Source organism: Aythya marila, assembly GCF_965140915.1.
Source record: "Aythya marila genome assembly, chromosome: 3".
Lineage (NCBI taxonomy): Eukaryota > Metazoa > Chordata > Aves > Anseriformes > Anatidae > Aythya > Aythya marila.
The window spans coordinates 37,702,676-37,715,360 of NC_139044.1; the positions used below are offsets into that span (position 1 = coordinate 37,702,676).

At 37.6% G+C, this 12,685-nt stretch overlaps 1 protein-coding gene across 1 annotated transcript in view; it reads right to left on the minus strand.

Annotated features, from left to right (window-relative positions):
• The window catches only part of PRKCE (protein kinase C epsilon), a 296,885-nt gene that overhangs the window by 162,911 nt on the left and 121,289 nt on the right, over positions 1-12,685 (minus strand). The window lies entirely within an intron of this gene.

The following is a 12,685-nucleotide window of genomic DNA, read 5'->3' on the forward strand; positions in this document are numbered from 1 at the left end:
TCAAATGTTCCAAAATGCGTTAAGGTGGTTACTGGACCCGATTCTACCTAGGCCATTAGCTGTTTCTCTGATTATATCAAAATGCATCTCAATTCCCCATCTACCTCCCTGCTACAATTGCTTCATCAATATTCATAAGATCCAAGAGCTTGATATTGATTACTGCATCTAATGGACTCATTATGCAAAGTCATCGTGACCTCTGAGGCAATTCTACTTTTGTGACTTATCTAGATGCTCACTCACAACATTTTGAAGCATCGGTACTGAGGCAGGAGCAAGCAGGGCAGCACAAAACCCACGGCAGCATCTTCAGCTAACAACGTGCTGAGAGGACGGACTTTTTCCATGCCCGTCTGAGATGTCACACAACACTAAAAGCTGTCACATTATCCTGAACTTAACAGGAGCCCTTGTTATCACGCAGCAGAAAGGAGTAGTTAATATTAACTGATCATTATTAACATTCATTACGGAAAATCAATCTGATCATGCAATAGCCTCCTGCTGCAGTCAGCTGGGTTATTCTGATATTTACATAATATTGAGTTCCTGCTAACCAAAATTATGGCGGTTATATAACATCTTTCAATGTCATGGTGATTCTGCAAACAAAAAATCTATTCCAGTTATCAGCAACAAGGTACAAAATAAACGCACTTTGCAAACAGTTTCTAATGACAAATCTTTTATGCTTAGTATGCCCAAAATTAATACTGCCAAGTATTCCGCCTTGGAAAGATAAGAATAAAAACAGTACAACCTCAGTGTGAGTTCATCTTCTAGTCTTGAAACTGACCATTTCTGGAAGAATGATATTTAACAGGAAATCTCTTATAAAAAATGCACACACAAGCCTCTCTCATTTTCATGTGTTAAGAAATCAAAACATTGAAAGCTACAGTTAGATAAGCTTTAGAGTAGAAATTAGAAATACTGTGTTAAACTAAAGCAGTAATCCACAAGGCTGAATGGCTCAAAAGAAAGGCGAGTGCATCAACAACTGGTTTCTTAAAACATATCTTTAACTCAGAAACTATCATGTGGATGCAAGAATAATTTAGTGAAATATTTTTGGTATAACTGCAGCTGTTCCATTACTGGCAACTATGAAATTATTATTGGCGTGTTTTCTGCTAACTGTACCTGACTAAATCAAGATGGAAATGAATTAGTACACACTAATTTTCAGGGTTCATCCTCCTTCAAATACTTTTGTGTGGATTAGTAGCTACATTTGTCAAAGTTAAGATCATTGTCAAGTTGGTTCTCTTCTGCACTCCAGAATAATGTTTCTCAGTCAAAAATTGAAGTTCTCATTCATATTTCAACATTAATTCAATTCGATGGCTCCCCAAATTAATCAGTAGATATTTCAAATACTATATGTATACGAATTTACACAGAAATTAGAACATGATTCTGTTATTTAATCTGAACATGGCTGAAGACTTTTAGAATATAACTGCACACTGGTTTTGGACTTGTCCACGTGTGTCAAAACATAATAGATTTTGACCACATTGCTTCAATCTTTACTGTACATTAATCTAACCAAAACATGAGCTTCATGTATTTCAAATAATTTAGAGATATATTTCCCACAAGTATACATACATATGTATTTGAAAATCTGAATATCTTGAAGAGGTGACACATTGCTGTCAAACTGAAATCAACTCAAATGAAAAGACTGAAGAAAAGTTAGCCATAGTCAGAAGATAGAAGCAAGAGATTATTCTACCTGAGCACACATGGCAAGTGCATCTATAGCTAAATTCCTGGGTTTAAAACGTGACTTGTGTAGCATTCTCATCTTCAGAAGGAAGATACAGGAGAACACAGTATATTTCATTCAGGCTTGACTTTTGCTGTGTCAGAGACTCAACTCTTCCAAAGCACAGGCAGTGTAAGATATAAGCCATATTTGGCCTGTTTCATAGAACCCTACAGCTAGCAGCTTTAGAATTAGCTGAAACACACCTAAAAGGGATACAAACCAAAATCTAGTTTGCCATAAGCTTGGCATTATTTTTATTTCTCACATCAAAAGTATATCTACATCATGCTACAAAAATTGTGGCTCTAAAAAGTGATTGCCTATTTAGGGTAACTCGTATCTATGCCATTCACATCTGAGCATGGTGTAAAAAGAAACAGATTTTATTTTCATTCAGAAATTTCTATTTTTGGAGCAATTAAGCAAAGTGACCTAAGAGGACATTTTCTACCAGACAAGGAACCGAAATTAAATATTCAAAGCACATACTCTCACTCTTTCACAGCCGAAATATCTGCCAATTAGCAATTCTGTCAGCAAAAATTTAACACTGCAAAAATTTCAAAGGTAGAACTAATTAAGAAGTGAGTATAACGAACCCAAATTTTATGACTTCAAAACTCTAAACGTTCAGTTAGCTTTTGGAAGTGTCTTTGATGAGAGCGCATTTAGCACTTGATTTATGTAACTGCAAAATATCATTTCCCAAATATAACTAATGCAGATGTGTTTGCTATTTATCATATTATAGCCACTATTAATGCTTAAACACAAGAGCACTACTGCATATAGATGGTTGAATACCGATATCCTTATTGTGGCTCAGTTCCTTGCACCACAGAGGGTTCTGAGGGCCTGCAGAGAGCACAGAGAGGGTGCCCAGGTAAACCTTCAGCACGTGCTGGAGCAGGGACTGCAGGGGACCATGCAAATTAACAGCTTTATGCAGGGAGAGGGTGGGACCTTGCTCCTGAAGCCAGTCCAAGGGAGGGAACAGCAGAGCATGACTGCACAGCACAGCTATGCACTGCCTCCTAAATAGGGCAAGGCTGGGAAGACTGCGGTCAGCCGAGGGTAAGGTGCTGCTCGCTCTTAAAGGACGCAGATCCTACCCTTAAAAATTAAACTTCGTCACACACAAGTAGGCAAGTATAGTTTATTACTTGATTTTTAAATTAAGTTCCTTGTGTAACTTTTTCTAAGTCCTAATTATTAGTCACATTTGAATTCAAGGCACTGAATTCACATTATAAATGTGTGCTAAAAATCTACATAGCTGCCATGCTTAATTCTAAATATAAATCTGCTCCATGTCAGCTTCTGACACTGCCATACCCTTGGGCAGAAAGGCGCCCAGCATCTGGGAAGCTGCAATGTTAAATTCTGCAAAAAAATGCAGCCATATGAATTAAAGTTGTCTGACTTGATTTTGCACCTGCTGAAAGGCTGTCAGCCTCTCGGACATCTTACACTTCCAAAAAGATCACCTCTTTCAGATGCTCCATTAATACCAGCAGAATAAAACCAGGACATATATAAAATCTACAAATGGCACTAATACAGAATAAAAGAAATTACAATGTACTTCAATTTACAGCCAAAACTGTTACTCCACTTCTCCTCTGTCTCTGACCACAGCAGTTGTGGAAATTGTGCTTAACAATTAGGCAATCACTGATTAACCTGAAACTCTACTGCTTACTTTTCCCCGTGTGAAGCCACAGATCAGACAGAAGTAGAACAAGCGACTGAAGACAAACTGAAGTCTTGTCTCGCAAAACCTGAACAGCCTACAACATGAATTCTCTATTTAGCCTCACGTAGAGGTGCTAAACACTAGTAAAAGCAAGTTGCACTGGTTCAATCCTAAAATCACGCATGCAAAAGCTCCACAGCAATAGGCTGCCAAGGTCAGAGTTGAGCTCCAAGGGTCAGAGTAAAACCAAACAAAACTACAGAAAGCTTTCCAGAGACAGCCATGGACTTTGAAAAGCTACTTACATGGACAAGATCTTTCATCCGCCTAAAAGTAGACACTGGTATTGCAAAGTAGGATCTACAGTCTGAAAATAACAACCAAAAACCAGAACTTAAATCTATGAAACACAATGAAAGTTCCTCCTGTTACCTTTAGTATCTTCTTACAACAGCTTCTAGACCTCCGGATCATTCTGTCTTTTCAACAAAGTTATTCATAAGAAAAAGTACAACGTAATAAAAGTTTTAATACAAGCCACATAAATTCAGATGAGGGTGGATTTTCCTGGCACCAGCAAAAGAAACCGTTCTTAAAAGAAATGAATTTTGCATAGATCCTTTTCAGTATACACACAATCAATGGATTGGATTTATACTGTGACAATGCTAATATACCCAGCTTGTAAGGGTACCGTAGGAACTTCATGGTATTTCAAAGATTTTTGTTATGACAACACACATGTATGAAAGTAAAAAATATTGCTACAAAAACAAACAAACAAACAAACAAAAAACAGTTAGAAATAAACTTCAACAGGAAATGATCCTGTAGGCTTAAAGAGCTGAGTTCTGGTGCCTTGCAGGTGCTCCATAGATGAACAAACTCCTGTGTTTACTGCAGATGCTTTTTTTTTTTTTTAAGAGGCACACAGGTCAAAGCCCAAGCAAGAGGCCCTCTTCCTAAAGCTGTCAAACTTCTCATGGCAGGAATCACGATGAAGGATCAGGTATTTGTGTCTTACGCAACAGGTCAGTTTATATGAGACAGGGCCTCAATCAGTGGCAGTGTATTACGCTGAAACGTGGGTTCTCATTTCAGTGAAGTATGGCAAGCTCTCAGGCAACGAAGCCCGTCATATCACATGGGTGCTCAACAGGGGCACAACATTAGCTTCAGGCAAGAGGGCAAACTGTCTAACCGCCAGGTCCATCCCTGACAGCAAAGTGATGAATCAATAGCTACACAGTGTACTGAAAGACAAAAGGGCACTGGATGGCTTACAAATAGTCTGCGCTTTTAAATTACATTTGTTTTGACAAATGGGTGGTCAAAGCAAAGAACATTTTTTCAACAACTCATCTAAGGAAGAAGAAAACACGAGCTAGACAGCAGGTAAAATGAGTAAAGATGCTGACGACAGAGAAAAGTGCTTCCTTAAACACTGGAATTACAAATCCTGCTTTCCTACCAGTCTGTGTTGCAAAGCTGATGAACTCTAAGTACTTCTGAACTCTCCATGAAGGGCACACACCGGTTCTCCTTTCTCTACTGTACCATTTATTTTCACAGAGATTGCAGGAGCATAATAATCTTTGACACTTCTACTACTCTGTCACATTTGAAATAAGTCAACAGGTTCACAGAAGGAACAGTATTTTCATTATTAGGAAGGAGGGGGCACAAAAACAGAAATGCAATAGCTTTGAAGCTCTGTCCACGGGGAGCATATGCTGGGGCATGGAGGGAAGACACATGTAGATCATGAGAGTCAAAAGGCCTGAACAACATGGACATTTTGTAGACTATTTCCTATCAATCCATCCTTCAAGTTCTGAAAAATTATCATCATTATTGTGTAGCGCTAGCACATTAGAATGGTATGTACCAAAGCATCAGATGTTTCAGATTTCCTTTATGATTTGGAACAGCATCTTCCAAAACAAAATCAACCTTTTTTTCTAAAGTTATCTTGTCAAATTGCAAAGCAGAGTGGAAGCACTATTTACAATAAATTCAGTCAAAATGTCTGACACTACTTTAGGTACTTTAGTTGAGATCAGTAAGTTTTATTCATTTTTACTATTTTGATAATCAAAAACCCTTTTGGAAAAAAAGTCTGTGCAAGAACAGAAAATAAGATTTTGTTAAAACTCTGCATATTTTCAGAAGCTTCTGTGCAAGATATATTTTTGTCAAAAATCCTCATACAAAGAAAAAAAAAAATTCCTGTCCAGTTCTGCCATCTTGCCTTTCAGTGGCCAATAATAACAGCCCAGTAAAAACAGACAGCAACACACAGGATCCAACTGTTTCCTCCAGATGCACCTGCACACGTCTCCTTGCCTTATATAAGAAAGAGTACTGTCTCGCCTGAATCTTTGGAAGAAGATAATTGGGAAGAAATGCATTTAATTCCATCAACTGGATCTCTGATTTTTTTTCAGCATCTCTTTCCCGTTCTACAGGTTATCCCACAAGGACAAGGGCTGTGAACAGGAATAACTAAAGACAAGAAAGCCTGTTTTTATCCACAGATTGTGTATGAAATTTAAGGTAAGTCTCGCAATATTTGAAACTGAGGGAAAATAGAGATATAAATGAGAAAGCCAACAGACTAAACATTTAAAGAATCTGCATGTGGTGTAAGAGTGGATGGAAAAGGCTTACACCTTTTCCACATACACTTCCCCTTTCACTACTCCTAAATTCCACTGTCATTGAGAATTTTTTTAGATAATGCTAAAATTGTCTTTGGGTAACACAGGAAGCCTTGCAACATCCTGATAATAATTCTATTAAGCTTCATCACAGCGATCCCTTGCTGAAGATGCATGGGGAAAGACGTCAGTCAAGCAACACTGGAATTTGCTCTGGACTTATTGTGGAGGTCTTGAAGAGAGCAAAGAGGAAGCGTGCAGACTTTGGGCTGCATGACTGCTCAGCCAGGGCGCCTCCCATTCCTGATTCCTGGTTTGCAGAATACTGGGAAACAACAGAAGCAGAAACATGAATGGTTTGTTTAAAGTAAAACATCCTCCAATGTGAAACTCCTCTGGGTTATAATGCTCAGCAAGTATTTGAACGCTGCAAGTGTTACTGCACAGGAAAGGTGCTCAGTCAAACATGAGAGGGCACACAGCACCAGGAAATTACTGCGCTACAGAGAATCGGCATCTTTCAAAACACAAAAAAAATGTGAAACACGCTTAGATTTACGACAGATACAAAGGCTTGGGTGAATACTTTGTGTTCTCTCCTGCTGCACAGCTGTTTGCATACAGTTGTCTAGAGAGACCTCTGTATGTGAAATGTAGACACTGAAACCAGGCCATCTGCTGCATTCCTACTCACTTCAACAAGTTCAGATGGGGACCACAGATAAACAGAGCCTCTGGATGTAAGTGCAAAATAATATTATTCACATTATTCTGCAGTTTCTGAAACTTCAGACATATAAGAATCATACTATTTCACAACAGAAAACTTGTACTTTCTTTGTTGCCTGTCTTAAGTATATTTTGTATCATCTACCAATTCTGCTATGCATCACTTCTGTGTTTTTTTTCTTTCTGAAACTCACAGGAAAAAAAAACAAAAATCAACAGTTGGCCACCATCTAAGCATACTTATTCTGAATAACACTTCTGCAATACTTTTTCTCAAGAAACAGAATCTGAAAAGAAGCTAAATACGGACTTATTAAGGTAGAGATCCATGTGTTAACCAAGTAACAGAAACTATTTTAAAATTCAACAGGCATCAGTCTAAACTAGTAATATTGCCATTTGGAATTAGAAAAATTAGTCATAGTTTCTAAAGAAGACCCTCAGCCCCAAGGCATCCTTCCAAGAGACATGGGTATAATATAACCATTTGTAGACTTACATTAACACCTTCCTATGCATACTGAATTTATTTGACAAATCGTGAAATAGGTTGCTATAACAACACTGATGTGACCCAGATATAATATCACCTTCTGACTTCTTGGCAAATTAGTAATTTTCATACAACACCTAGAAGCTCAAGGTTTATAGTATTGTTTTTTTTTTTTTTTTCCCCCTCTTCTTATTTACGTCCAACTTGATTTTTAAGCAATAATTTAAACAGTAATAATAAATATACAAAAATACCTGCTTTTAATATAGCGTGTCATTTTCTTACTTTTTTTTTTTTTTTTTAATTCATTATAGACAGAGAAAATCAAATTGAAAATTATTACATTTGCTTTTGCTATTATTGCTGTTCTTTAAAGAACATATTTCATAGTGGAAGGAAGTGACAGCTTTATCTGCAGATATCAATAATAACCAATCAAAAAAATGCATCTTCTCCATCTATAATTGTATTTAGTTGGGTAAAATCTCATGGTGTTGTCTGTGGGAGCTTTCAGTTTCTCACCAAGAAGCCAATGCATTTATCTGGCTCCCGTCAAGCAGAACCTCATTTCCTCAGCCACACCCAGGAGGAGACAATGTCAGGGAGTGAAGCGCTCCATTCCCGCCTTTCGACTGACACTGAAGAGCACTCTGAGCTGCAAAAACAGAGCCTGATATGCAGAATCACCAGTCTCATAAGATTTACCAATTCTTAGTTAAATCGGTATGCACTAAGGCGAGAAATCTTTTTGGATTTAAGTATACTGCATGCCTAAAGGTAAGACATAATGAAATTACTTTTCAAGAAATTAAATAAGTAACCAAAACCAACTTTGTACTGCTAACTTTCTCAACTTTCTCAGAAATCAGGAAACAGTGGATGGAACTCCCTGCTTACACTGTATCCGCAAAATGATTTAAGGAAACTGAAATCCAGTAACAAAATAACACAGTGAGCAGCATGCAATTTTCCCTACCAACATGGACAGTGTTCCAGCAGAAGTTATATCTAAAGGTCGAGCATTTTGCTCCTCAACAGCTCAGTTCTGTTCCAGGCTGAGTGTATCAGCAAAAGCATTGTTTATAACAAAGGGGTTTTTTGTTTGTTTTTGAGGTATCCATGAGGAACTGGAGCTAGACCACCAACTGATTCCATGTAGGCCACCCAAGTATTCCCACAATTATCAAAAGCAGAAATATCTATTATTTTTTTTTAAATCATAGGATTTTGCCTTTTTTATTATTATTTTTGTTATTTTTTTTTAATAGTACTGACTGTAATTTAACACAGCAAGGCAGAGCAGAGATTTTGCCTGCGTATCGGAGCGGGTGTTGTGCATAATAGCAAGGACTATTTCAAGACAGGACAAACAGAGCCATGATGGAAGCCATACATTGCAAGCAGCGTTGACATCACGGCACAGTTTCCCCCCGAGAGTCAGTTTTCCATGCCCTAGGCAAATGCTCAACTGCCTTTTATCAGCACTATTAGTCATTACCATGACAGCAATATAGGATGAAATCAGCATCCGTTACATTGCATAGTTACCTTAAATGCCATCCAGCCACTGAAACACAAAGGGCTGGAAAATTACTTGGAGCAATATTGTGCTTTTGCTTGTGCTAGTGCATTTCTCAATTGATGCAAACACATTAAGACAGTTAATCAATTACAAATCAAAATCCATTCTCTGTACTATTAATGAATGTAACTTTGTTTAGGTAAAAGCATTGTGTTGAAATGCTTTGAACTAAACATTAACAGTGTATAAATTATAAATAACAAAAGCTGAACAAACTGCTGCAAGGATTTTCACTTCTAGAAGTACTTCTTCCAGAACCTAAAGCACTTCCTTCTTGTTTTCTTCTATAAATGTATATTCTTATAATGTGCCATGGACGAATCCTAATCAGTTGAAGTCCTCTCACAAAAGGAGATAAGGAGCAGTCGAGCATAGGCCTGAAGAATCACCTTTCTGCCTCCTTAAAAGCACATATGGTGCCCATTTCAAACATGACCTTCTGCAGCTTGAAAGGATGTTGCAGCTATTTTCATAATCAACTGCTTTCTTCTTCAAGAGTTTTCAGGTAATGTAGTGTGGAAATTGCACTGTGTCTTATATTACAGTGACTAGCATAAGGATAAAAGACTTGGCAGGAGCGAGGTGATTTGATGCTCTACGTGAAATTGGTAATGTGGAATATTTCATTTAAAAACAAACAACCAAACAAAAAAAAAGCAACACAACTAATTAGCACCCTTTCATTAAGCCGCTGGTTCTTCTCTATTTATGTCACACAGGTGAGACATAGGATAAAGAATCTGATTTGCAACCTATATGTCAGCAACCCCACCTGCCCTTTGTGCATAAGGAGCACAGTGCTGGATCCTGAGAAGAGATGTGGTCGTAATTCAATAGCTTTAAAATGAATTATTTCCCTGTCAATATTACATCCAAATTGACATCCAAATCTTGATTTTCTTCTCAAGGAGGTCACAGGTACAGCATAATGTAGATTCTTAATGTGCCTCTGAAGAGACAAAGTGTTAATAGAAACACTGGAAAAGCTGCCTACTGCTGATCCCAGGGAAAAAAGTCTGAGAGCCAGATCTTTGTCTCAGCCTTTGTCAACAGCTAACAGGAAAAGGAAGTAGAGCAAAACAGAATCTGGACCAATAGCTTTTCCTCTCAACTGACAGAATGATTAGATGTGCGTTTATTTCATCTAGGTATGCAATTCAGAAATTCAATTTTAAAGTCACTGTACCTTGGTTACAGATTATCCAGAAGTTTTCATTTGAGATTATAACGAAGAGAATGTAGATGACACCCACCCTGTAGAGTCCCAAGCTCCAGTGCCTGGCTCCCAGAAAGGAATTGCCTTGGAGGTCTGCCCACAGCTTGGCGGGCAAGGGGAAAAATAAAGGCCTTTGCTAGAAAAGTACTGAAAGTACTCAAAAGGCTCAGGAGTACTGAAATGGAAAAAATGAATAAAATTGAAGTTTCTAATGATATTTCCTTCCAGAAAAGAGCTTTCTTGTTAACAAAAGTATTAAAAAAACTATCGCTGGGTACCAGCCAAAATACTGCCTGACCACCTGAGTTTAGGGCTGGCAGCATGGACATCACAAGAATTGATCTCAGCTTCAACGTGTTCCAGTGTCTTTGCAACCCCATCTGCCCAATTCACAGGTTTTCATGTATCTTATCCCTGGCAGTACTATGGAATAATAATGTTCACACATGCAGACAGAACAGAGGTGTAAAGCGATGACATGCCCAAAGCCACAAATACCTTTTTGCTGGGGCAGCTTCCCAAGTCCTGCATTCACTCACACCTCACTCACCTGTAACGCTCCCACTCCAGAGGAATGAAAGCATCTCTGCCTCAGTTCCCCCCTGTAAAAATGCATCTTCTGAAGATGTGTAAAGCTAACTTATGCTACCTATATAGCATTCTCTGAAGATAAGAAATGTCATATAAATACAGCTATTACTGTATGCAGGAAATCTCAGGCTGTTTTCCATATAAAGGACATCAACAATAGCAGCAGAAGGAATAACACCATCGTGTCATGATCATGGTTTATATAATACATTCTAGGCTTTAATTTTAATTACCTACTGTCTTGCAGCTTATTTGTAAAACTGCTTTTTTCATACTTCAGATATGGGATGTTGATAAAATACTGAAAAAGCTTTACAAATATGTACATTATGTTTTGCTGCAGAGTCATTTGCTGCTTAAATTTTAACTAGCTTGTCATACTCCAGACTCGCAGAAACTCTTAGCTGTCTTTTGGCTTTTTATTTAGTTTTCATGTAGCTTATTTCTGTGCCTTTGCAACACATAATATAAGAATTACCGTAAACAGAAAGTGGAAGTAAAAGCCAATAAAAAATAGTGGTATTATTCAAATAAATTAAGTGCTTTTTTGGAGGTTTGTCACCAACTGTGATGGAAATACAAGATGGACATAAGTTGCTTAGATGTTCTTCATTCATATGAATATGAATGTGGTGGGGGCAGCTTGGTGACAAATGAAGATCTGAGATGGGCGCAGATATTTAGCTGAGACCACAACGCTCTGACGTTGTGGTATCAGCTAGCACTGACAAAACAACTTAAAGCCAACCACAGTAGTAATGGGCTACTTTGTGGACTCTACCTTGTTCCAGTTCGGTGCCACAATTTGTTATCCCTAGGAAGATTCCAGACACGCACAATGATAGTCTGGAATCACAACCGTGACTTCAGCGATTTGAACAGAAAAAGGATGCACGCCACATCAATATAAATGAATATAAAAATACTGTTGTAACCATTATTGCTTATTAATGTGTTCAATAAAACCATGGTGGAACTACTTGTTTTTCTGATGGAACATTACAAAACTATTAACATTCTCCAGGCACTCAAGAAGTTTTTCAAGGATAGTTTATTGTTTAAACTACAAAAATATCTGCTATTTATTTACTGGAGATACCTACATTTATTTCTTATTTCTAAATGGGTATTATTTTACTTTGCATCTTTCTCATGGACAGAAAAATCTACTACCTAGATTTGGTAAATGCACACAGTGTACAACTGAGACACAACTTTTTGTCGCATCATCTACCTCAAAGTTTGTAAGTAATTACTCTGCTTTGGACTCATGGGACCAGCTTAGAAAAATATTTTAAAAATATTTTAGATTATCTTTTTCTATGATTAATTTTGTTTTACTAAACCGAATAGTCTTTTAACAATGGGAGATTATCTCCTATTTATTCTGTTTTTCAAATGCATACTGGTTGTCTTCTCAAATTCAAAATGTACAATGAGTGGTATACTGGATTGGCAACTCTATGCCTATAAAAGCAGATTAATTCATCCCTAAAATTTGTTTTAAAAATAGAAATAATACAATTTGAAATAGTTTATTTTGATAATAATGAACTCTCTAAATAGAGAGCAATCATTTCACTGCTACTGCAGAATAATTACTTCACCTCACAGCAGTCAATTACACATTTCAGCAGCATTTCCAAGTTAAATCAAGGAGGAAAATCCACTGTGCTGTTCAACTGATTCTATCTTACCTGTAACTGCTCTTATTTATTGTAACTATAGCAAGCTTTAAAGATATCTGCAAGGAAGGATTTACAGGAAATTACAGCTCCAAATACCAATATCCAAGCAAGAATCAGTTCTGCCTGGGCAGCGACTTCAGACTTTGGCTGCTTTGCACTTCTGGAAATGAAGCTGGCAGGAAGTGGAAGGGGAAGTAACGCACTTCGGGACTGGATAAGCAGCGCAGCAGGAAGCGAGTGAAGGCAGTAA